The sequence below is a fragment of the Peromyscus eremicus genome, chromosome 18 (assembly GCF_949786415.1).
Source record: "Peromyscus eremicus chromosome 18, PerEre_H2_v1, whole genome shotgun sequence".
Taxonomy (NCBI): Eukaryota; Metazoa; Chordata; class Mammalia; order Rodentia; family Cricetidae; genus Peromyscus; species Peromyscus eremicus.
Window position 1 is genome coordinate 17,462,954 of NC_081434.1, and position 24,901 is coordinate 17,487,854.

The 24,901-nt window shown below is 46.7% G+C and overlaps 1 protein-coding gene across 4 annotated transcripts in view; it reads right to left on the reverse strand.

The window, feature by feature from the left end:
* The window catches only part of Nap1l1 (nucleosome assembly protein 1 like 1), a 28,580-nt gene extending 27,353 nt beyond the window's left edge, over nucleotides 1–1,227 (reverse strand). For 2 of the 4 annotated variants that reach the window (XM_059245121.1, XM_059245120.1), the window contains exon 1: nucleotides 1,129–1,227. The gene's annotated coding sequence lies outside the window, so the exon portion shown is untranslated. The remainder of the gene's footprint in view (nucleotides 1–1,128) is intronic. The other 2 variants (XM_059245119.1, XM_059245118.1) reach the window with 1 other exon arrangement.
* Between the last annotated feature and the right edge of the window lie 23,674 nt (nucleotides 1,228–24,901).

Genomic DNA, 24,901 nt, shown 5'->3' on the forward strand with positions numbered 1-24,901 from the left:
CCTCCTCCCTCCACGGCCACTGAGATCTCTACAGAAATGTGGTGGCGCACAGAGCTCAGTCAGTATATACTAATTAATGCCTTGCTCCATCTCATCATACTCCATCCACACTTCATCCCTCGTGAGAATTCTGGGAAGTTCCGGCAGAGAAAACTACAGTGGTTGGTCTATCAGAATGGAACCCCTCGCCCCGCCCCGCTCCCCGCCCCGAGGCACCCCCCCAACAAGCCTTATTTTCATTTTAGAACCCCTGGGAGGTTTAAAGAGACTTGAGATCAAGTTCTCTCCACACCAATAAGGCCAAGGTACCCAGCGAAGAAGCTCTAACTGTACCTGCGAGACACAAAACAATCTCTTGTTAAAAAAAAAAAAAACAAAAAAAAAACAGCTAAGCTCAATGGCTTTGCACGCATTAACCCCTTAACAGCCCTTAAAGGCCGCGCAGGCTCCTTCTCTCCTCCCCCCCCCCCACCTCCCCATCCCCCTCTTCCCCCGCTCCATCCTCCCCATCCGCCAGCACGTTTTCCTCCAGGGAAGCGTGCGAGCCCTCGGGGGGGCTCCAACTCTTGGGTTTAGCCGGGTGAGCCCGGGCCGGGGTGGGGGAAAGGGAGGATAAGAGGATGGAAAGGTGGGGAGGGGGGGGGGGTCCTCCCGCCGTGCGCGGCGCGTCCCCACGTGCCCGGCTCCTCGGCGCGCGGAGGCCGCGGCCTGCGCAAACCCCCTCCCGGGCGGGCGGACGGGCGAGCCGGCGAGCGGGCGAGCGGACGGGCGGACGGAACTCGCCGCGGCCACCGTTCCTTCCATTCCCCGTCCCTCACCCCCGCGGCCTGCTCGCGGTGCTCCTCCCGTGGTGGTGGTGGTGGTGGGGGTGTTGGGGGGGAGAGAGAGAGGACCACCGAGGCAGCGGGCGGCCCGGGGCGAGCCATGCGCTCCGCGGCGTGGCCTCCTCCTCCTCGTCCTCCTCGTCCACGCTCCCCGCGGCCTCGCTGCCCCGCGCGCCCCCCGCCCCGGCCCGGGGTCCCTCAGGCCGCACGGAACCCACCCCCAACATCACCCCCGACATCACACACACACCTCGCAGGCCCCCCGAGCTCCCCGGCCCCTTCCCGGCCCCTTCCCAGCCGTTACCGTTCCAGGAGGCTCGAACGCGGAGCCGGGCGGCCGGAGCTGCGCAGGCAGTGACTCAGGGCGGCGGCGGCGGCGGCGGCGGCAGCGGCAGCGGCGGGAGGAGCGGGAGGAGCAGGAGGCGGCGCCGCGAGCAGATGGCGCTAAAAAAGACCCGAGAGCCCGCCGCTCGCGCTCATATACAATTAGCGTCAGCACGTAGGGGCCGCTCCCCGACCCCCCCCACCCCGCCTCGGCGTCGCCTAGCAACGGGAGCGGGAGGCGGGGCCCGGGCCGTGTTGCCTAGGAACAGAGCCGGCCTTCTTCCCGCCTTCCCCCCCCCCCCCTCTTCCAGAGCCCTAGGCTTCCCGCCAGAGTCGCTCCTCTCTCTCTCTCTCTCTCTCTCTCTCTCTCTGCTCGCCGCGCACTCCCCGCTGTCTCCTCTCCTCTCCGCGGTGGGATGGAAATCCCAAAGTCACTGCTGCGACCCTGTTTCTCCTTGCAACGCTGCGGGAGGGACAGCCAGCAGCCTAGTCGCCGGCTTGCTGTATCCCGCCCGGCTCGGATTCCCATCCGCGTCCAGGCCTAATGCCTGCAAGTCTTTCCCACCTCCTCCTCTGCTCTAAAATCATTTTCCCACCCCGGCTAAGAACCACAGCTCTTGCCTTGTGAACATGCGGCATCTTCTGCAGGTTGTGCTTTTTCAGTCTAGGGGTCTCCACGCCTTGTAGGGTGTTGTGCATCGTGTTTACCTGATTGAACAATCCTTCATTTCTGCGTTAGTTCATGTGATCGTAGAAAAAGGGCGAATTGGGTGCATTCTTAAACTGCTTTATAATGAAAACAACCAGTGCATCAGTTTTTCATCTTGCTGAAGAAGTAAATCCTGTATAAAACCCTTAAGCTTGTGAATCCTTGCGGCTCTTTTTCTGTTGGCTGCAAATCACCTGTTAACTCTTTGTGTTTGGGGCTTTTCATATGTTTTGGTTTTAGACAGGGTCTCACTGTGTAGCCAATGGTGGTATCAGATTTTAAAATCTTCCAGAGTGTGGGTATGTGCCAAAATGCTGAAAAACTATTCATAAAACAGTTGTGCTCCAAGTGTGGTCTGACCTTCCACACACCCTCTAAGGTGGAAGGTCCAATCTGTGTCTATATTACTGACGCACTGTCTACATTTTAAATTCCCATTCTCGCACAAGTCTACACTGGAGTCTTCCAGACAATACACATCATATGATAGGGAAACATTGGAAAAACAAACAGATGTGGAAGAACTTGGTAAAAAGTAATATGCTCATATAAAAGGCTGCGTGCCATGACTATTTTAATGAAGGAATAACTGCTCTTCAAGATTTGTCAGTGTTGGGGCCTGTGAATGTAGCTCATTTTGGCTAAGAATGCCTGCCTAGTATGCATGAAGCCCTGGGATCAAACCCCAGCAACGCATAAATGGTATATGGTGTCATACTTCTGTAGTAGCAGTACTCCAGAGCTGGAGGCAGTGGGCTAAGCAGTGTAGGGTCATAGAGAGTTCCAGGCCAGTGTGGAATTCTTAAGGCTCTGTCTCAAAAGAGAAAGAAAAGGAAAAAAATTGCTGGTTAATCTCCAACAAGATAACTATCAGTACCTAGAATGCACACAGCAGTTCTTTGGGGGAAAGTGGAGTGTGGTGTCACACACCAGTTAAGCCAGAACTCAGGAGATAAAGACAGGAGGATTTGCCAGGGGTGGGGGTGGCGGATCTCTGTGAGTTCGAGGCCAGCCTGGTCTACTGAGTGAGATCCAGGACAGGCACCAAAGCTACAGAGAGAAACCCTGTCTCAAAAAACCAAAAGTAAATAAATAAATAAATAAATAAATAAATAAATAAATAAATAAAGACAGGAGGATTTTGAATTCTAGCACAGCCTGGCTACATAGTGAGACCCTACCTTGAAGCTAAACAAAGCTTTTGGAATCTTACCATTTTTTTAATGTGAAAGGAAAAGTCCTGAGACTTCTGAATACTATATTCCCAGAAACTTCAAAATGTCTGTAGTCTCCCATTGGAGTCCTCACATACAACAACCAGCACTTCCATTTTAGAGGATGCCATTTTTTAAAAATTATATTTATTTATGTGTGTGTGTGTGTGTGTGTGTGTGTGTGTGTGTACGCCCTTGAGCGCGTACCTGCAAATGCACATGGACCACTGAGTGGATGTTCAGGTCAGAAGACAACATTGAAGGAGTCCGCTCCCTCCTACCACGTGGTTACAAGGGATCTAACTTAGGTCGTCAGACTTGGTGCTAAGCACCTTTCCACACTGAAAGTTTTTTCTTTGGTGCTCTCTAACCGTAGTGAGATGAGTTATTTTTCTAGCTAGGGATATGCTTCGATTTACTCACTTGCTTGGGTACTTCATATGTGATTCTTCTGTTTGGTTGGTATTGAAATGATGTATTCTTACTACGTCTGTAAAGTAGATGAACAAATTGTAAGTTCACACTGATCTAAGACGGGTCTCAAGGCCCTTGGAGGCAAAGCCAGACTTCCTATTCAGGCCGCCTGGCTCCAGAGCCTGTACTTATGGTCTCTCCAGTTAAATGCATACATAGGACTCAGTTCTATGCTTTGAGGAATTCATTTCCAGAGAGACTGGTATGTCAACAATCACTCACTGGGGGTGCTTCCTGTGGAGGAGAGGACTCTGGGGAAGATTTTGGAACCGTGATGCTGAAAGCAGTCTCGAAAAGAAGTAAGAACGCTTTGTGACAATAAGACCCACGTTCCCAGCAAAAGAACAGCCAGACGGAATAAGGTTAGTCTAGGTTGTTCAAGGTCACGTAGGAAATCGAGGATCAAGTCCAGAGCCGCTGACATATGACTGCCTTTTTGCCTAGTCATGGCAGTCTCCTTGAGACAAACTCAAGCCAAGGCCTCATGAAATGAGGGGTATGGTGGTTAATGGCGTCAATTTGACGGGACCTAGGAGAAAAACCTAGGTGTGTCCACGAAGGAGTAAGGAGAATACCAGCGTTAATTGCTTTCTCGTTCCTGACTGGATTCAATATGATGGGTATCACCATGCCTCCCCCACCATGAAAGACTGACTGCACCCTCAAACTCTGAGCCAAACGGAATCCATCCATCCTTCCTTCCTTCCTTCCTTCCATTGTATCTGTTAGGTACGTTGTCACAATTTTTAAAAAGTCATTAATACAGGTTGGTGTCAAGTATGTTGTTAATTGAATTCGGACTTACTCATAATTCACTCTCTTCAGATTACAAACCACCTCTGTTCTAAATATCACTTCTTCTTTGTTTATTTGTTGTTTGCCTTTTGTTTATTGAGGCAGGGTCTCTCTAGGTTGCCCGTCCTAGTACTTATTCTCTATGTTGACTAGACATCAGTCTGCCTTTGCCTCCCAAGCGCTAGGATTAAAAGCTTGTGTTACCCAGTAGAATTGACCGTGTTGGCCGGGTCTCGGGTGAGCTGGCCCTGAGGACGCGAGAGTGGGAGAGCTGACCCCACCATGCCCCATCTCCTATGTGATGGTGAGGGAAAGACTCCCACCCCCTTCACCCCCTCACCACCTACAGTAGTCAGGAGAGCTGGCCCTCTCCCTCACCAGCTGAAGCCCTTGGGAGAGTGGGGCCCTGAACCTCCTCCCCTGAGCAGCACAGTAGAGCTGGCCCTGTTGGTGGGAGAGGGGGAGCAAATGATCTGGACCCAAGAACTGGAGCATGGGAGAGCTAGTCCCACCCCTCATGTGTGGTGTGGGAGAGAGAGAGAGAGATACCCTTCCCTCCACCCCTGCCTGTGGCAGGTGGGAGAGCTGGCCATGAGATCATGGGAGTGGGAGAGCTGGCCCTGCCCCTCACTGGCTTCAGCATAGTAGAGCTGACCCGGTTGGTGAGGGTGGGGGTGAGCCAGCCCTGAGGGTGTGTGTGTGGGAGAGCTGGCCCCACGACTCGCCTGTCATGTGGCAGCATGGGTAAGGGAGAGATGTCCCCCCCCTGCCCCCCCCCGCCCCCCTGCCTCTTTCCACCTGTGGCAGGCATGAGGGCAGGCCCTGGGGTCATGAGGGTAGGAGAGCTGGCCTTGCCCCTCACCAGCTGCAGCACTTGGAAGAGTGGGCCCCCCTGCACCTCCCCTGGGCAACACAGTAGAGCCCGGCTGGAGAGCAAGAGAACAGCCCTAGCCCTTGCTGCCTATGGCATTGGGGGAGCTAGCCAGGGCAGTGCTGGGGAGCTCACCCTGGGTGAGAGCTGGCATGTCAGGCTGACCAAGCCAGCTACCACGCAGGCCCAGAACCAGAGCTTTGAGTTGGCCCACCCCAACATCCACCCCATCTATGAACTGCTGGAGCATGTGAAGGGCCCGGTCCTGCAGATCCAAAGCTGCAGGATCTCCATGACACAGGGCAACAAAAAGATGTTCAAGAGGAGTCCCAATGAGGGCCCAGTATCATTAGAGTAGCAGAAGCCAGAGGCCTCAAGCCAGCCCAATGACTCATTGCAATGAACACTTCCAAGTAAAGATGTATGGACTAAAGGGTATGCTGCGTGACTCACTGGACCACACTACAGCTTCCAGGATGAGATTTTTTTTTTGGGGGGGGGGGGGGGGGAGGGCAGGGAGGTTGCAAGGGCAGAGGGCAGATACAAAGGGACAGGGGAATGAATGGGATTGGGATACATGATGTAAAGTCCACAAAGAATCAATTTTTAAAAAAGTTGTTTTTTTTTTAAAGCATGTGCTAGCATGCATGGTTTAAATATTACTTCTTAGTAATGAAAAAATAAACACCTTTACATAGTTGTACACAATCAGTATTATATTCTTTGTTGTCAAATTCTGTGTCTCCTATATTCCTGAGTTGAGATTTATACGGCTGAGGTTATTTCATTGTTTGGATTTTTTTTTTTTAAATCAGCTATATTCTTCCAGTTGAAGTATTTGTAGTTTCAAGTGGGACTAGGTTGTAGTAGAGTTGAACTGTGCAGTCTAGTACTTGTACTCAGTTCAAGAACTCAGGGTGTGCTGGGCGGTGGTGGCGCACGCCTTTAATCCCAGCACTCGGGAGGCAGAGCCAGGCGGATCTCTGTGAGTTCGAGGCCAGCCTGGTCTCCAAAGCAAGTTCCAAGAAAGGCGCAAAGCTACACAGAGAAACCCTGTCTCGAAAAACCAAAAAAAAAAAAAAAAAAAAAAAGAACTCAGGGTGTATGGTATGGCTTCTATGATACCCTGAGACAGGATGGTGAGATGCAACCACAGCCTCTTGTCATACTAGCAATAAGCCACAGCCACCCCCACCCCCCACCCACCCCACCCCACCCCCGCCGCACCCCAGACTTCAGTACTGTGGAGGATAAATGAACAAGGACAGTGTGACACACTGATAGAATTTTAGTTATTAAGATTGGGAGTGGGAGGGGAGTAGGGGAAGTTCGAGAAGGAATTAGTATTAGATTGACTTTGAAAGAAACCGAGCTGGGAAATATAGCCAGAAGGGGAAAGTTGGGATACTGTTATGGTCCATAGACTTTAGAGATTTAAACTTTTGATTTTACTTTATGTGTGTGGGTGTTTGTCTGCATGTATGTCTGTGTACCATGTGGCTGTCTGGTGCACACAGAGGCCAGATGAGGGCATTGGATTCCCTGGACCTGGAGTTACAGATGGTTGTGTGCTGCCCTGTGGGTTCTGGGAACCAAGCTCAGGTTCTGGGAACCAAGCTCTGGAGGAGCAGCAAGTTCTCCTAACTGCTGAGCCATCTCTCTAGCCCAGTTCTGGAGATCGTTAGGGCCATGGAAAGATAGGAGATATAAAGAGAAGAGGACAAGGAAGAGAGGAAGAACAGAGCTTAGAACAAGAAGAGAGGCACATGAGTTGTGTGTAGGAATAGTAGAGTGCCCCGTCAGAGACTAGATGAAGAAACACACAGAACAATCCTTAAAACGAACTCAGTAGTTGTGTGATGGACTTTCCCCGGGGAGACAATGCACACACATCATCTCCTGATCCCAGAAAGGGGACTCACAACAAACCAAGGCAGTGATTGTGCCAAAGTCCAACTTGGTGAAGCAATTTTTTTTCCCCTGTGGTTACTAACAGAAGTATAGGTGAAGGGTTACTTACAAAGAGCAGGGATGACCCCTGACTCAGAAGCAAAGTCTTCAGAAGGTGCTGCTGTGGTCCTTAGCCAGGGTGGGAAAATGAGTTCAGAGGAGAGGAGTGGGAAGAATTGCAGAAATTAGGCCTTGAACTCACAGCGCTCCACTTGCCTCTGCCCCTGGAGTACAGAGAGTAAAGGGATGAGCTAAGTTTGGCCTTGATGTTCCAATTTCTTCAATTTGCTTCACTATATTCTGGTGAGACAAACTGATTATAGAAATAGCTTCCTTTTTACATGGAATATATTATATGTGCTGTGCTCTCTATGGGCTTTTGTTATTAAACATGCTACCACAAAACTAGCTCTGAAGATACACATTTTCTCACTCTTTTACACCTAGGAGGGAATCCTTAAGAGGCACTGCTGTGGAATCATCCTCTTGTACACTGTAAAGATTTGTCACTCGAATTGGTTTAATAAAACACTGATTGGCCAGTAGCTGGACAGGAAGTATAGGTGGGGTGACCAAACTAAAGATGATGGGAAGGAGAAGGGCGGAGTCACCAGCCAGACACAGAGGGAACAGGAGATGAATGTGCCATGCTAATGAAGGGACCAAGCTATGTGGCAAAGTATAGAAAGAAATATGGGTTAATTTTAAGTGTAAGAGTTAGTTAGTAACTAACTCTTGTTAATTGGCCAAGCGTTTACAATTAATTTAAGTCTCTGTGTGTTAATTTGGGAAGCAGCTGCCAGGTATTTGGGAGTTGCTGGTGACAGAAACTTCTGCTTACAGGGCACTAAATACTATGAGTTTTGCATATAATGCTCTTCAAATTGTAGCCTATGAGAACTTGCACAAAAGCTGGGCATAGTGGCAGAGGGGCTTTCCTGGTGGGCAGGAAGCTAGGCCCAGATAAAAACCTACCAGGAGGCCAAGGCAGGTAGATCTCTGTAAGTTGAAGACTAGCCTGGACTACATAGCAAGTTCTAGGACAACCTGGACTTTGGAGAGAGACCCTGTCTCAAAAAAAAAAAAAGAAAAAAGAAAAAGAAAAAAAGAAAAAAGGAAAAAAAAGGAAGGAAAGAAGGAAGAAGAGAAAAAGAAAATGGTGTCTTGCCTTGAGAAAAAAGTCACATGCCAACTTTTAACTGAACAATCTAACTTCATCTTGTAATTTTCCATTTGAAGGGTTCTGCTTCACAATCCTCCCTCTGGGTCTCTCTGCATCAGCAGCTGAGAGGTAGGAGATGAAGAAAACCCTGTTTTCTATTTTCCTGCCAATTCATTTTCATAATAAAAATAAATGCAGTACCTTATCTGTTATTTTTAATCCAAATCTACAAAAATCTCAGGAAACAGAGAGCAACTCATCTCTTAGAGTAAATAGAAACTTATTTCTAACAAGACAACATAACGGCCCCTGCCTTCAAAATGGAGTCAGGTAGGTTCCTCCTAACGTCGGTTGCAGGAGATGCAGGCTGCTTGTTGACAGAGTAATAGGCATTTTTATCAAGTTGTTGAAGTGGACTGAGGTCTGGTAATTTTTGCTAGTCGTGAAGATGGTATTCATTTATTTATTTGTTTGAGACAGGGTCTCACTATGTAGACTTGGCTGGCTTGGAATGTACTTCCAAGAAAAGGCTAGCCTCAAACACATTGAGGTCCATCTGCCTTGGCTTACTGAGTACTGGGAATTAAGGTGTGCTCCACCGTGCCTGGCATAGGGTGATATTTTTTGGTTTTGTTTTGTTTTGTTGAGACATGGTCTGTATGTATTTTGGTCTGTCTCAGAACTCTCTACATAGACCGTATGTAGAGAGGCTGGCCTTGAACACACAGAGATCTGCCCATAAGACAGTGTTTTTAAAGAAATATCTCGGCCGGGCGGTGGTGGTGCACGCCTTTAATCCCAGCACTTGGGAGGCAGAGCCAGGCGGATCTCTGTGAGTTCGAGGCCAGCCTGGGCTACCAAGTGAGTTCCAGGAGAGGCACAAAGCTACACAGAGAAACCCTGTCTCGAAAAACCAAAAAATAAATAAATAAATAAATAAATTAATTAATTAATTTAATTAAATAAAAAATAAAGAAGTATCTTACACATAGTTTAAGAATATTTCCCTGTAACGAGTCTTTCTCTGTCCCACCAGCCAGCTCCCAAATAATGAAATGGAGACTTCTTACTAATTATGAAATCTCGGCTTATAGCTTAGGCTTGTTCCTAACTAGCTCCTATAACATAAATCAACCCATTTATATTAATTGACATTCTATCACATGGCATTACCTCTCTTCCATCTAGCCCCTCCTGTTTCCTCTCCACGTCTCCTGGCTTCTCTTGCCCCTCAATTCCTCCTCCTCTTCCTTTCTCTCCCAGGAGGAAATCCCACTTATACCTCCTGCCTAGCTATTGGCCCTTAAGCTCTTTATTAAACCAATCACAGCACTACATCTTCACACAGTGTACAAATATCCCACAACATTTCCCCATATAAAATACAAGTCAGTGGACAGTTTATCCTTCTGGACAACCTTCCTACACCTGTTATTCTCACCCATCTCTTAAAGTCAGAGGACAGACAAGGCATACTTCATACATTGATACCCGGGAAAAACCAGTCATGGATGAAGAACACGGAACCTATTATCTCTTTTCCCCAGGGGGCTCTCTATTTCTATTTCATTAGGCCCCAAAGAGCAGATAATAGAAACCCTGACCCCCTGACGGCGGGTCACAATTAGAGCTGTCACTTTGTAAGTTGTGATTGGTACTTGCCACTGATGGGAATCTTGTGGGGCTAAGGCTTCGACCTGTGGCATGTGACTCCGAACCCAGGTAGATACCATTAGAATAAAACTGAAGTGTGAGACACCGGGTAGGTGAATGGAGAGATTCTTGGCCTATAGGGAAAATTCCCACACACCTGGTGTCAGAAGTGTAGAATACAGAACATGACAGTAGGAAACGTTGATTTCATGCCCCTCACGGGTCTCAAATCTGCATCGAGTGCCTACATGTTAAAAAGTTAGCTCTTACTAAAATAATTTATCTAAATATAGCAAGAAGTCAGTTTCTATCAGTTCATAACATTAGCACATAAATATAGTTCATCCTATTAATTCGGTCATTCATTTGACAAAACCTTGTTGAGCATTTGCTGTGTTTAAATGCTGAGGTCTGTAACGTTGGAGACACAATGGAAGAATCCAGTTGAAAACATAGCCCAAAATGTAATAAAAGGAAGTACTTTTTTTTTTTATTTGGTTTTTCAGGACAGGGTTTCTCTGTGTAGTTTTGGTGCCTGTGCTGGAACTCACTCTGTAGACCACGCTGGCCTAGAACTCACAGAGATCTGCCTGCCTCTGCCTCCTGAGTGCTGGGATTAAAGGCGTGCACTACCACCGCCCCGCTGGAAGTATGTACTATTAAAGGGAAAACACTCTATGAAAGTAAAGTAACCAAATGCTCCAATCCGTCATCTATTAAATGAAAATGCCAGTCTCTCTCCTGTAGGACTGAGAAAATCATTAATAAGATGATAAGGCTGAAAGCAGAGGAAAGATGGAACCACTTATGACCACAGCCCCGTCGGCTTGGAAGGAAAACCTAGAAGTTCCAGTTCATTCTCCTTTCCCTCCTGGGAAGGTGGTTACCTTCCTAAACCATGTTTCTCAGCCCTCCATCCAATGACGCATGTGTTGCTAAATTCTTGTCAATACAGTGTGAGCAGAAATCACAAGTGCTGTTTCTAGGCTTCAGTTTTAAGGCATTACCAGTGCGGTCTCCAGGTGCTCACATTTCTTTTCTGGTGATATTGTGTAGGTGTTTTGGTGGCTGAGTCTTCCAACAGTGCAGGGAAACTGTGTTCCAAAGGCTGGTGGTATAGTATACATGATGGAAGGCTTCTGAGTGGTCCCACAGAGCTAGGCTGCCCTGCTGATGTGAGCCACCTTCCTGATGGTCATGTGACTGAGAACTCAACTCTGTGCTGTTTAAGCTGCTGTAGTGTTGGGTTTCAGTTGCTGCTCTCTTTCCTCATCCAAACCCTGATCCAGTGGGCATCTTCAGAAGCCTCCAGATGCCAAGAGGAACCCAAGGGGATGACTAGAAGAAGCGGACGGCTCAGTAATGGGTCTACTTTCTGGCAAACATTAGCAAGTGAAATTGGAGAGTGGAAAGTTAAAAAACGAAGGAGGGGAATTTATACTGTTCTGTTCATAATCTCTCGTGCAACCTTGAATCCAGAATGGTGAGGAGGCCTTACAAATTACGGAAAAATTGGTGGGAAATGCTTCTCTGTTTTTCATAGTGTATTAGATCGTAGTCTTCAGGGAGAACTCTCCTCTCATGTATGTGTATGTGGGAGAAAGACAGCCGTATAGGTATTATCCAGCTTACGATGGCTCCCGCACATACACTCGTAATGATGTATACAAAAGCCATATACATTCTGTAAACACTGTACTTTGAGATTTGGATCTTGATCTTTTCCTAAGCTAACGGTATGCAGAATGGTACCCTGTCTCGATTTTGGGCAGCTAAGGCTCTCAGTGGGTTAGGTGTATCAGCTACATCTTTGAGTTACAATATTTACAGCTATTGATACTTTTATAAGGATGCGTGATAACCCCATTATAAGTTAAGGAGTGCTAATATTGTCAGGGATGTGTTAGGGACAGAGACTGACAGAGATAGACGGAAAGAGAGCACAGAGAACTCCGGATCCAGCAGGTCCACTCTGGATAACTGTTAAGAAGGAGGTTCAGCACACAGTCTGGTGGGGAAGTCTCGAGAGGTGCTAACTTAGCCGGGCAGTGGTGGCGCACGCCTTTAATCCCAGCTCTCGGGAGGCAGAGGCAAGTGGATCTCTGTGAGTTCAAGGCCAACCTGGGCTACAGAGTGAGTTCCAGGAAAGGCGCAAAGCTACACAGAGAAACCTTGTCTCAAAAATCAAAAAAAAAAAAAAAAAAAAAAGGAGGTGCTAACTTGGCAGTGTCCACGCATATTCTGCTTGCCCTTCAGAAATGGGGCTTGCTAGGCCTCCACTTCCATCCCCCTCCCACAAACATACACACTACTCTATGGGACCTGGAGTGATAAAGCTCACATTGGCAATCCCAAAGCCGTCCCTTTAAATAACCTAGATGCTGGGGAAGAAACGAGAATCCTGGGCTGGGTCTTCTGGGTAATGGGCACGTGGGAAGACTGAGGAAGAGAGGGACATGCCAGGGGCCAGCTTGAGTCGGGGGTTCAGGGCCCAAGGACAATGTGTGGAGTTGTGGAGGGAAATGAGGAGACAGACTGGATCTGAGGTGGAATCAGGATGGCTACCTGCGCCATTTATTAAAAAAGGAACACACCTTTTATACTCGACAGTCTACCACAGGCAAGATCGAAAGCAGACTCAATCATTGGGGGTGGAAAATGGCCATTAACTTCATTAGAGCATGTTTCCTGAGACAAAAGCATGAAGTTCAGCAAGTATCCAAATGCCTATAAGGTTCAGTAACTCCACCAGGCACCCACCCTCTTACATCAAGGAAGGGCCACAAGTTCCTCCTGCCAGAGATAAGGAGAACTGCTTTTTAGCAAGCAGGAACTTTCCTCAAGCCCCTGAGGGAATGGAGGCCTGTATCCAAATTCCTGTCCTCAGGAAAAGGACTTCTGCTGGGACCAGACACTTTACTACAATTTGAGAGCAATTTTCATCCCCCAAGAGGCACTGAGCCGTTCCCTAATTGTGCCCCTTTGTGGCTTAGTCTTACTCTGTGGCCCCGTTCCCCTCATACACTCCCCAAAGGGAAGGTCCTGATGTCTTACGCGTTTCCCATTATACCATACCATTCTGATTACTTTATACTTACTAACTGAACTCTTGCCCTTAATGGTCTCAGGCTCTGGATCTGGATTGTAGACATTTCATCCTTGGGGTCAGGTGTGGCTAGTAAATCTCTAACTTTCCTGTTCTTGGTGTAATTAGGAGGACACACAATGTCCTGGTTCTGTGGTGGTGGGGATTCTTTTCCCCCCAAGAATTATTTTGTTTAAAGAGACCGTCGTTTTATACATTTTCATCCTTCAAAGCCCACACAAAAAAAATCCCAAAGGGAAAGGCATAAGGGAACTCTTGTAACACATAGTGAGACTCATTAAAAACAGAAGTAAAGGAGGTGCTGGAGACGTTGTTAGAATTCTGCCCTCACTCCAGCTGCATGACCGCATATTTGCAGTTCAGGAGTTAAGTAAAGGGTCTTGTGTCTTATGTCATCAGTGTACGCGGCATCGTCACCCAATCTGGGCATGCATGTTGTAGCTCTGTAGGCCCACCTGTGCATTAAAGAGCCATGACTAGGACCCCACCCTCTCTCTGTTCTGTTCCCCCCCATCCCCCATCTTTCTCTCTCTCTCTCTGCACTTGCTCCTTCCCCAGGCCTGGTTCTCTTGTTCCCCCCCACACCCGCCCCTCTTCCTCCTAATAAAAATGACACCGATACTGGGGTAGTCATGGCCGTGACCTTTCCACGAGGTAACCAGTGCCAGTAACCAGTGCCGCTTATCAATCATTCTTACAGAAGTGTGGTCCGCCATGTCGAAACGCTGGAACTTTGTCAAGCAGCAATGGTTGCTATGTATGTGGTCCAGCCCAGGAAAAGAGGAACCAGGGAAGCAGTTCTCAACCTGTGGGCCGAGACCCCTCTGGGGCCGAATATCAGATATCCTGTGTATCAGATATTATGATTCGTAACAGTAGTAAAATTATAGCTATGAAGTAGCAACAAAATAACTTTACTGCTGAGGGTCACCACCACGTGAAGAACTGTATGAAAGGGTCGCAGCCCTAGGAAGAAGGTTGAGAACCAGCCAGCTAGAGGTACCAATAAAGCCCTTAGTGGGAGTCACGAGCCACATCTGTTACTGAGCATGAGAAATGTACAAAATCCACATCTGATTGCAGAGAGCCCTGTTGGTGAAATTATTAAGGCTACTCCACGTGGTTAAAAGGGAGGTTTGTTTTGTGGGGTTACTTACAAGTGAAGGGATAGGGTACAGGGTCTGGGAAAGGTGTGGCGCAGTCCTGTGGTGCTCTTTGGAGAACTCTGCTCCATCTACCTCTAGCATCCAGGGTCCAGGAACCAAGAGAGCCTGCAAATCCGGATCTCTCTCGGCCCCGCCTTGTAGATGTGACAGTTACGGAAGCCTCAATGGGGGTTGCAGCTTCCAGACCAAAGCTGGAATGGCTACCCACTACAGAGCACAAATTAAAATTTAAGATACTTCATTCATTTTCAACATTAGCTGAATGTTGAAATAATATTTTGGATACCTAGGATTAAGTAAAACACATTACAATCAGGTTTTGCTGTTTGCGTTTCCTTCTTAAAGAAAACATGGAAATGAAGAAATTTGAAATTATCTCCACGGCTTACTATTGGTCAGTCCAGGTTCAGTTCTGGGGGTGCTGTAAGATAGAGGCCACAGGCCAAACTCAGTCCAGTGACTATCTCCAAAAACATTAATTTTCTTATCTGTAGGTATGTGTAAGCGTGTGTGTACAAAGCTGTCTGTGTGGAGGTCGGAAGGCAACCCTTGGAAGCCGGCTCTGTCCGTCTACCGTGATAGTTCTGGGCACTGAACTCAGGTGGTCGGCCTTGCAGGCGAGAACTTTACCCACTGAGCCATCTTGCCGTCTTGCTGCCTCGCCCTTGCGGCGGAGAGCCCCAAAGACTCCTTTTATAAATGAAGTTTCATGAGGACACCGCCACGGCGTTTGCGTGCAGCTTCTTTATGGCCGTTCTCCCTGTTCCGATGCTCAGCAGCGCAAGAGTGGACTCGTTAAAAGAGGCAGCGTGGAGCTGGGCCGTGGTGGCACACGCCTTTAATCCCAGCACTCTGGGTGGCAGAGGCAGGCAGATCTCTGTGAGTTCGAGACCAGCCTGGACTATAGAGTGAGTTCCAGGAAAAAAAAAAAAAAAAAAAGAGGCAGAGTGGCGGCCGTGCCTAAGGTATTTATTTATTGTGCGGCCCTTTGCAGAAATACTCTGCAATTTCTTTCCCTTCTTTTCGCTTTTCTTTTTGAGACGGGGTCTCTATACACATAGCCCTGGCTGTCCTGAAACTCATTATGCAGACCAAGGTGGCCTCGAACCCAGAGAGTTCTGCCTGCCTCTTCCTCCCAAGTGCTTCGATCAAAGGTGTGCAACGCCATGCCCGGTTTTGCAATCGCTTAAAGTTTTCAGGCTATGAGAATCTTTACATTTGATATGTGGTTTAAAATTATTCTTTCTCACTGGGTGGTGGCGGCGCACGCCTTTAATCCCAGCACTCGGGAGGCAGAAGCAGGCAGATGTCTGTGAGTTCGAGGCCAGCCTGGGCTACAGAGTGAAATCCAGGACAACCTGGGTTACATAGGAAAACCCTGTCTGGAAAAACAAAAACAAAACAAAACAAAATTATTCTCCCTCAAACTTTATCATTCCTTTTAGTAATGTCAGCTTTAGATGTAACCTGAAAGCATACTGGTTTTAATGTGATGTAGGGGAAATAAAGCCAAGACATCAGAAAATGTTGAGACCCCATTGTGAAGCCTTCAGTATAGGCAGCCTCTCTTGCTCAAGAAGTATGGTGGAACTCAACATCAAAGTCTCTCTCTCTCTGTGTGGTATGTGTGTATATGTGTGTGTGTTGGGGGGTTGGTGAGAGGCCTGTTTGAACTGAAAATGATAGGAAGGGACCCCATGCTGACAGAAGTTCAAAGGAAAACTCCTGAAAGCAAACTTTCTATTCTTTGTAGCTCGGGGACCCCCGGTGTGGCTGGTAAACAGGAGTGGAAGTGGATGTGGGGGACCTATTCTTCCCAAGTGAGTTCCCCTCCCTACACAGAAGGGCTCGCCTGGGTTTGTGTATGTGGGCGGGCCACATGCTAGCAGTCCTGCGCAAGGGTTGGGAAGATGAGATGGACCCTTGCCCAAGTGGCTTACTCAATACCCAGCCCGTGGCCATATTCCAGAAACTTCTGATTGTTTTCTTTCATAAGCAAAAATGCAGAACAATTGAGAGAGGAAAAAACGTAGAAACAGTCTTCTTGTTGTTGTTGTTGTGGTAGACAACTGGAAAAAAAAGTAATGAAAGGGACCATTTAGTTTTTGGGTCCTAAATCTTATCTAGCAAAAACAGATTAAATGAGGCTGCGTGGTGATTAACGAGTCTTCTGTCACTGGTCCCTTCCTTCCGTTCTGCCTTTCTGACTTTTGAGATGCCTGCGTTTATAAAACCGACAGGTGCTCTATGTTGGTGGTTTGCCAGATTTTGCCACAAGATTCTAACTTTGTAAATTCTTTCTTTCCTCTACTGGCCTGCTGTGGAAGACGATTTCATTTCTGCTTCCCCACTGGACCCAGCACAGACTGTCCTAAGAGCTGAACCATGCAACAATACCAGAGGGCCGCTGCTAATTCTTACTCAATTGGCAGTATTTTGAGCTTTTTGGGTGGTTCTTTCTCTGTTATTGGAACTTGATGTTTCCTATCTCTTCTTTTTTTTTTTTTTTTTTTTTTTTTTTTCTCGAGACAGGGTTTCTCTGTGTAGCTTTTGTGGCTTTCCTGGATCTTGCTCTGTAGACCAGGCTGGCCTCGAACTCAAGGAGATCTGCCTGGCTCTGCCTCCCAAGTGCTGGGATTAAAGGCGTGTGCCACCACCGCCCGACTCCTATCTCTTCTTAAGCAGTTTAAGGCACTTCCCTTTCTGAGGTCGCAGTGTGTGTGTGTGTGTGTGTGTGTGTGTGTGTCCACTGCCTTGAGAACTGTGCACTAGGTCAGCATAGTTTAACCTTTTAGAGGCAGGTTCTCATGTAGCCCATCCTGGCTTTGATTTCACTGTGTAGTCAATGCTAGCTCTGAACTCCTGATCCTCCTGCCTCAGCTTCCTGCATGCTGAGGTTATAGGTATACATCACTCTGCACACTCTGTTTTTTTTTTTTCTCGGCATGAATCCAGCTTTCTGTCCTAAGTGGTAAGACATGCTCAGCTGACGTTGTTTTTGTGCTTCAGTTCATGAAAAATATTATCCCAGAAACGTCAAGTATCCCATGATGTTTATGAATTTCCCACCTCCCAAGAGCCAGCGAGCATTGATATGCTGGAGTGAGTCTTCTGAATCTGAGTACGGCAAAATTATTGACTAGTAGAGTCAGTTTTGACAGCAGCCTTGCTGTGGTCCCTTGCCTGATGAGAGTCTTCCGTATTCCCTCATCCTCTTCTCATGCTACTCAACACAGAAGTGAGGACAGCCTCTCTGACTACGCTTCCTGTAACAGGCTTTCTTGGGCCACCCGCAACCAAATCTTGACACAGAGACTTATTCATTATGAATGCTCGGCTTTAGCTTTGGGCTTGTTTCTAGCTAGCTTTTTTTTTTTTTTTCTTTAACTTAAATTAACCCATTTCTATTAGTCTATGCGTTGCCCTGAGACTCGTTTACCTAATCTACATACTGTCCATCCTGCTTTCCTGTTTCCTCAGTGTCTAGATGGCTGGGCCCTGGCTGGCTGGCCCCTGGCTTCTCCCTCTCTTTCTCCCTCATTCTCCCTCCAGCCTAGATTCCTCCTCCTCCTTGTTCTCTCTGCCCGCCAGTCCCACCTATCCCTCCTCTCTAGCTATTGGCCATTCAGCTTTTTAGTGGACCAATCAGGTGCCTTAGGCAGGCAAGATGAAAGAGCAACACATCTTTACATAGTTAGACAAATGCAGCATAAACAAATGTAACAATCTTTACCTAGTTAAACAGTTATTCTGCAACACAAACAAATGCAACACACCTTTACATAGTTAAACAAATACTCTATTCCACAACAGCTTCCATTTGCATTTTCTCACCCTCTACAAAGGAGACCTTGGCAAGAGGCCAGAGGGCAGAGGGGAGCAAGGCCAGTTACCGGGACACCCCTCTTCCTCTGTCATTCCTGCCTTGCCACGGTGCAGGCCATGTTCCAGCTGCCAGCCAAGGTGGCCTCTCTTGTACGCCTAGCTTCTGCCAAGCCGGTAGCAGCATCAACTCTGGGACTTATTGAAGATGCTTCCTAGGCAGGAAAAATTAGATTATTCGGTCTAATTTAAACAGATAAAAATCAAAAATAATTTTTCAGACAAAGTTATAAGCGATGTAAAAACTACTAACAGCTGTTTTCTTCATCTCTCCTCAGAACATTGGGTAGATAACAATAGTAGGCATCCACTAAGCTCCCTCAAGATGACAGATCCTCACACATGCCTTGTCCAACTATTAAAACCCTGGGAGGCAGGTAGCTGCTGTGGTTACCACTCCCACTTTATAGATGATGAAATCAAGGGTGAGTCTGGTTCAAAGATATCGGAAGTGGCTCATATATCACATTATTAATACTTTCACTGCTGGGCTATAGGTTGAAGGTGTAGACTGTAGATAGAGTTTGGTGACACCTGCTTAGCATGTACGAGGCCATGAGTTCAGTCCCCAGTAACACACACACACACATACACACCAGCTATAGTAACAGACACCTATAATCTTAGCACCCTAGAGTCTGCGGCAGGAGGATTATGAGTTTGATGCTAACTAGGGCAACAATAATAAACTGTTGACTCAAAAAAAAAAAGTTCAAAGAGTTTTGGCATTCTACAGAAGAGAGTTTAAATTCCTGTTCCCTATAAGCCAAATTATGTGAGGCAGGTAAATTCATCAGCACTCTGAACTTCATTTTTCTCATCTGCATTTTGAAAATAATACCTCCCTCGTGGGACTATTGTGTGGATTTAATGAGAAAAGCTCAGAGTACTTACAAGAAACTGTGGTAGCACAACATTATTTTTGGAACAAGGGACTGTTCTCAGCTGTCAGATCAAAGTTACCTTTGAAATGACATTTGCGGGAGGAATTAAAGCAGTCTGATTTCCATGGGGAGCTGGATAAGCCATTTCCTTCAACTGCACAACCTTAGGAGGGTCTTAGTATTTTGTCAGGGACTAGGAACCTTCCCAGATTCACAGCCAGATATTTTAACCATTCTAGAAGAGTTCTGGGCAATAAAATTATCCACAACAATGCAAGTGTCCTATTTACATGGTCCAGTAGGGTAGCCATTAGCCACATGTGGCTCTCTAGTGTTTGAAATGTAGCTGGTATGGTCAAAGACCTGACACTAATTCTAACTTTATTAATTTTATCTAATTTAAATTTGGAAGTTATAATTGTTACACAACAGGCAACAAAGATCATTCTAATCATAAGCTAATCAATCAATTGCATCCGAAGCGGGGTGGGGGGAGACCCTCTAGGCATTAGTGTAGGCGAAATATTCTGTCCCACCAGCCAGCTCCCAAATAACCACACAGAGACTTATTATTAATTATAAATTATTGGCCAATAGCTTAGGCTTATTACTAACTAGCCCTTAGAACTTAAATTAACCCATATTTTTTTAAAGATTTATTTATTTATTTCTTATGTATACAATTTCCTGTCTGCATGTTTGCCTGCAGGCCAGGAGAGGTGCCAGATCTCATTACAGATGGTTGTGAGCCACATGTGGTTGCTGGGAATTGAACTCAGGACCTCTGGCAGAGCAGCCAGTGCTCTTAACCACTGAGCCATCTCTCCAGCCCCATATTTCTTAGCTACATTCTACCACATGACTCAGTACCTTTTTTCAGCTTGGCATGTTCATCTTGCTTCTCCCCATATTTCCTGACGACTCTGCCCTTCCTTCATCCCAGCACTCTCCCCCTGTCCGCAAGTCCTGCTTTACCTCTTCCTGCCTAGCTATTGGCCATTTAGCTCTTTCTTAAACCAATGAGAGCAACACATCTTCAGAATATACAGAAAGATTATTTCACAACACATTAGGATTTCAGTTTCTTTTGCAAACACTAAACATGGAGTAAAATTACTTCACTGTTTATTCTGAGCTGTATAAGCTCAGCCTGAAAGATAGCTAGGTGTGGTCTGTTTTGGTCTGTCCTTGTAGATCAGAGTTTCAATATTTTTCTCTATAGTCTATAAGTTTCAGAAACACTTTGTGTAGAGACCCACAGAGGCTTCCTAGTGAGAACTTACTCAGGGTCCAAGAATCTGAGCTTGCTTTACCCAGCAGGGCTGCATAAGGGGATGATTTGACCACAGGCATGGTTACCAAGTATTTGGAAGGGTCTACATTTGGCTGTGCAGTGTGCTTTGATCTAGCAAGGGGGAGGTCTTTTGCCCCATCCCTTGGCATTGTTATAAAAAGCCCTTTTGAATAAATGGAAAAGGCCATTGGGTTTTGATCCAGGTCCTCCCGAAGCTATCTTGTGTTTCTGTCTTTCTTCTCATCAACTAGGTCTCTCTTTCTATCTAATATTTTCTTATCCCGCTCTCCTCCTGATAGGAACCCTTGAAAAGGTGGGAGCAGGCCTCCTACAATTTTGAAACTGCAGATGGGAATTAAGACAATGTTATAGGATCACATCATTTAATGAGCAGAATAAATGCTACCCTGCTTTGGGAAACAGGAAGGGGAACATTCCTCCATGCTGATAAAGTTCCTCTGGGTTTTTGAAGCAAAGTTATCCTAAGAAACAACAGAATTGTTGGAGAGGTGACTCAGTGGTTAAGAGCACTGGCTGCTTTTGCAGAACTGGATTCGGTTCCCAGATCCATGGGACCTGCTAGCCATGGGCATGTACTAAGTCACAGATCACCCTGGAGTGCTGGCACCCCCGACACACACACCTCAAAACCATATATTGTCTCGGTCATATCCTGTACTCCACAGCAGCCAATGGGAAATGTGTCTTTGCCACGGAAGATTACGGCAAATTTGACAAATGTTCTGAGATCGAGGGAACGGGGCAGAGATCTGACCCACTTGATCCTAGACATGAAACACAGTGGGGTAAAAAAAAAAAATGACCAAGATTTTAAAACTTGGGGAACTCAAGCTATTACATCACAGGCGGAGCTTCGCTACGCAGAAGGCTTTTCAAAAACAACAATGACTGGTTTTGCCTACAGAAGGGAGTGAGAGGAGATCACATGAAGGAGTCTCTAAGCCCCTGCGGACTTGAACTTCTGGCACTGCTCCAGTGTCCTGCCTCATCACACTTGTTACTTGGCAGGACCACCTGCACTGCTTCTTCAAGGCCCAGAGGTTAAGCGCCGAGGCTCGATCTCCTCATCCCCTTGGATCACAGCCAGGAAAATATCCTCAGACATGCCTGGCCTAAGGCATCCTACAAAGAGCACTGCCGGATAAAGTGGCACATCTTAAAAATTTATTGTTTTTCTTTAAACCTTTATACGCCCCTCTCCAGTTCCCTCTTCCCTCTCCTCTGGCTGGTTCCCTTCTTTAAAAAAAAAAAAAAAATTACTGATTTTTATGTGTGTGTGTGTGTGTGTGTGTGTGTAATTGACTGTATGTATGTCCATCATGTGTGTACAGGAGCCCACAGAGGTCAGAAGAAATATTGGATCCCCTGGACCTGGAGTTGCAGGTGGTTGTGAGCCATCGTGTGGATGCTGGGAACTGAACCAGGATCCCCTGGAAGTGTAGTAAGTGGTCTTAACCACTAACCCATCTCTCAGGCCCCTTTTTCCTCTTCTAATTCTAATATCTGCATATTAGTCCTTTACCCTCTCTGTTCTTGCTCATCTGCTCCCTTTAGACCTCTTCCTGTTCTTCGTCCCCTTTCTTTTGTGTCCTACATACAAGCACTGTTTTAGTTAGGGTTTCATTGCTGTGAAGACACATCATGACCATGACGACTCTCATAAAGGAAAATATTTAACTGGGGCTTGCTCATAGTTCAGAGGTTTAGTCCATTATCGTTACGATGGGAAGCATGGTGGCATGCGGGCAGACTTGGTGTTGGAAAGGTAGTTGGGATTTCTATGTCCAGATTAGCAGGCAGCAGAAAGAGAATGCCACATTGGGTATGGCTTGAGCATCTGAGACCTCAAAGCCCACCCCCGGGAACACACCTCCTCTAACAAGGCCACACCTACTCCAACAAGGTGACACTTCCTAATAGCGCCACTCCCTAAGGGCCTATGGGGGCCATTTTCTTTTGAACCACCACAAACCTAAGTGAGGTATCAGGATCTTCTTTCCTAGGAGAGCTAATTTGTTCATTTCTTACTCTGACATCTAAACCACGGCTTTCCCTTTGGCCAACTTCTCCATTTTCTACACTGGCTAGACAAATTCAGTTAACAAGAAAGGAAGAGATGGACGGGCGGTGGTGGTGCACGCCTTTAATCCCAGCACTCGGGAGGCAGAGGCAGGCGGATCTCTGTGAGTTGGAGGCTAGCCTGGGCTACAGAGTGAGTTCCAGGACAGGCTCCAAAGCTACACAGAGAAATCCTGTCTCAAAAAACCAAAAAAAAAAAAAAAAAAAGGAAGAAATGTAGTAGTCAGGTGTCTTCAAGAGGAAAAGAATCCCCCCCCCGCCCCCCCCCCCCCGTGTGTGTGTGTGTGTGTGTGTGTGTGTGTGTGTGTGTGTGTGTGTGTACCTGAGGAGATTGGTTAGACTGGCTGCACAGTCAGGGTCTGCACAACCCTTCCATGGCCGTCTGCAGGCTGAAGAGCTGGACAAAACCACTTGCCGCGCATGTCAAGAAGCTGAAGCCTCAGGACAAGGTGAAGCCGTGATGCAGCCCCACTCCACACCGGAGCTCACCGGAGAACGGATAGAGCAAGACCATATTCAAAGGCTGAGGAACCTAGTGGTGGCCACAGACAAGGGCACCAGCAAAGACACCATCCATTGGGAGAAGGGAGGTGTCGTGAACGTCTCCCTTCCAATTTGTCATACCATCCGGGCCTCCAGACCATGGGACAACGTCCAGGTTCAGATCCAGCTTCCCTCCCTACTTCTCTGACCTGTACACCAGTCTCCTCTGGAAACACCCTCAGACACACCCAGAAGTGTGCAGTTGCCAATTTTGCTGGGTGTCTCTACGTCCGTCCAATTGACCACTTGAATTAATATCACAAGACATGGCACCTGTAAAATGTTTTCTTAAAGCCTCTGCGGTTCAGAGGAAGGGTTTTGCGGTTGTGGCCACTAGATTTTTATTTGGGTGTTTTAGATTCCCCAGGTTTTAACGCAGTGTTATTAGCTAATGCTCCCCGTTATTCATTAATGAGTGCTTTTTATCCAGAGCGGTGGTTCTCGACCTTCCCAGTGTTGCGAACCTTTAATACAGCTCTTCATTGTGCTGACCCCCGCCCATAAAATCATTTCCCTCGCCACTTCATAACTGTAATTTTGCTACTGTCATGAATCACAATGTAAAAAGAAAAAAATCTGTGTTTTCTGATGGTCTCAGGTGGCCCCTCTGAAAGCGTTGTTCGACCCCCAAGGGGTCGCGACCCACAGGCTGAGAACCGCTGGTCTAGAGGCTGTCAGGAATTCTCAAGTTTAATTCACACAGATTTACAAGTAAGGGGTAAAACCATCACATTTCATGACTACGGGAAGCCAAGGTTCAGATGGAGTAAAATGCCCATTTCAGAGTCTACAACGGGTACAGCTGGGGTTGAAATCCTTTCTTTCTGACAGTGGCCTCAGCACTTAAATACCAAAATATGCATTATATTACTTGATTGCTATCAGCATAGTGAGACGGTATATGATCTTCAAGAACATTCTCGTGGGTAAAATGTCGCATGAACTTTTAGGAAGAGTCCATAAAGTAATTTTGGGTTCTGTAAAAATCATAGTTCTGGTCCTTTCTGCTGCTGCCTCTTCTTAGTCTCACTACTGGTCATTAGGACAGACGTCATATAACCTGGAGGTTTTTCTTTGAGCCTCAGCTGCCAAGAAAATTGCCAAATTTATTGCTTGGCTATCACAGTGAACTTATCACGGGTGCCCAGTGATAGCATTGGTTTGCTCAACGGTGTGATTATTTTATCATAAACTTGGATGTGTGCCAGGGGCTGCAAGATGAGGGCGAGGTACAAGGTGGTGTGGAACACGGCGGAGTTCTCTGAATGATTCAGAGGGAGACACCGAAGAGAACCACACAGTGACAAGAGTCATAAAAGGTAAATCAGTTGTGCCATCTTGCTGGGTGATAGCCCTGGCTTAATGTGCCATATAATAAGAAGAAACCGGGGAGGAAAACTGTAGAGTTATCCAGCAGTTCTATGCCTCGATAGTTCATTGCCTGTAAGTACATGAGAACGAGGCATAAAGCTAAATAACAGGCGTAAATATGTCCTTTATTTATCAAGGAATGCCTTGGTTTTCTTCCAGCAGAATTCTAATTTTTAAGGGTTCTCAGGAAAACATACAAATCAGTTTTAGTATAACGATAATGGAAACCGAGTTGAAATATCGTTGGTTTTGACATCGATGCTATTCATTCCGAGAAGACAAAGACCAATAGGTTCTAGCCTTCTATTTAAGAAGACTAACAAGTAAAAATCATGCCTTTGTGAGATGATAAATTTTCTTTTGTTTGTTTTTGTTTTTCGAGACAGGATTTCTCTGTGTAACAGCTCTGGCTGTCCTGAAACTCACTTTGTAGACCAGGCTGGTCTCTAGTTCACAGAGATCTGCCTGCCTCTGCCTCCCAAGTGCCAAGATTAAAGGTGTGTCCCAGAGATGATTAGTTCTTACATCAGGAAGTTACACCTAAAATATGACCAAGAAAACCCAACACTTTGTGTCTTT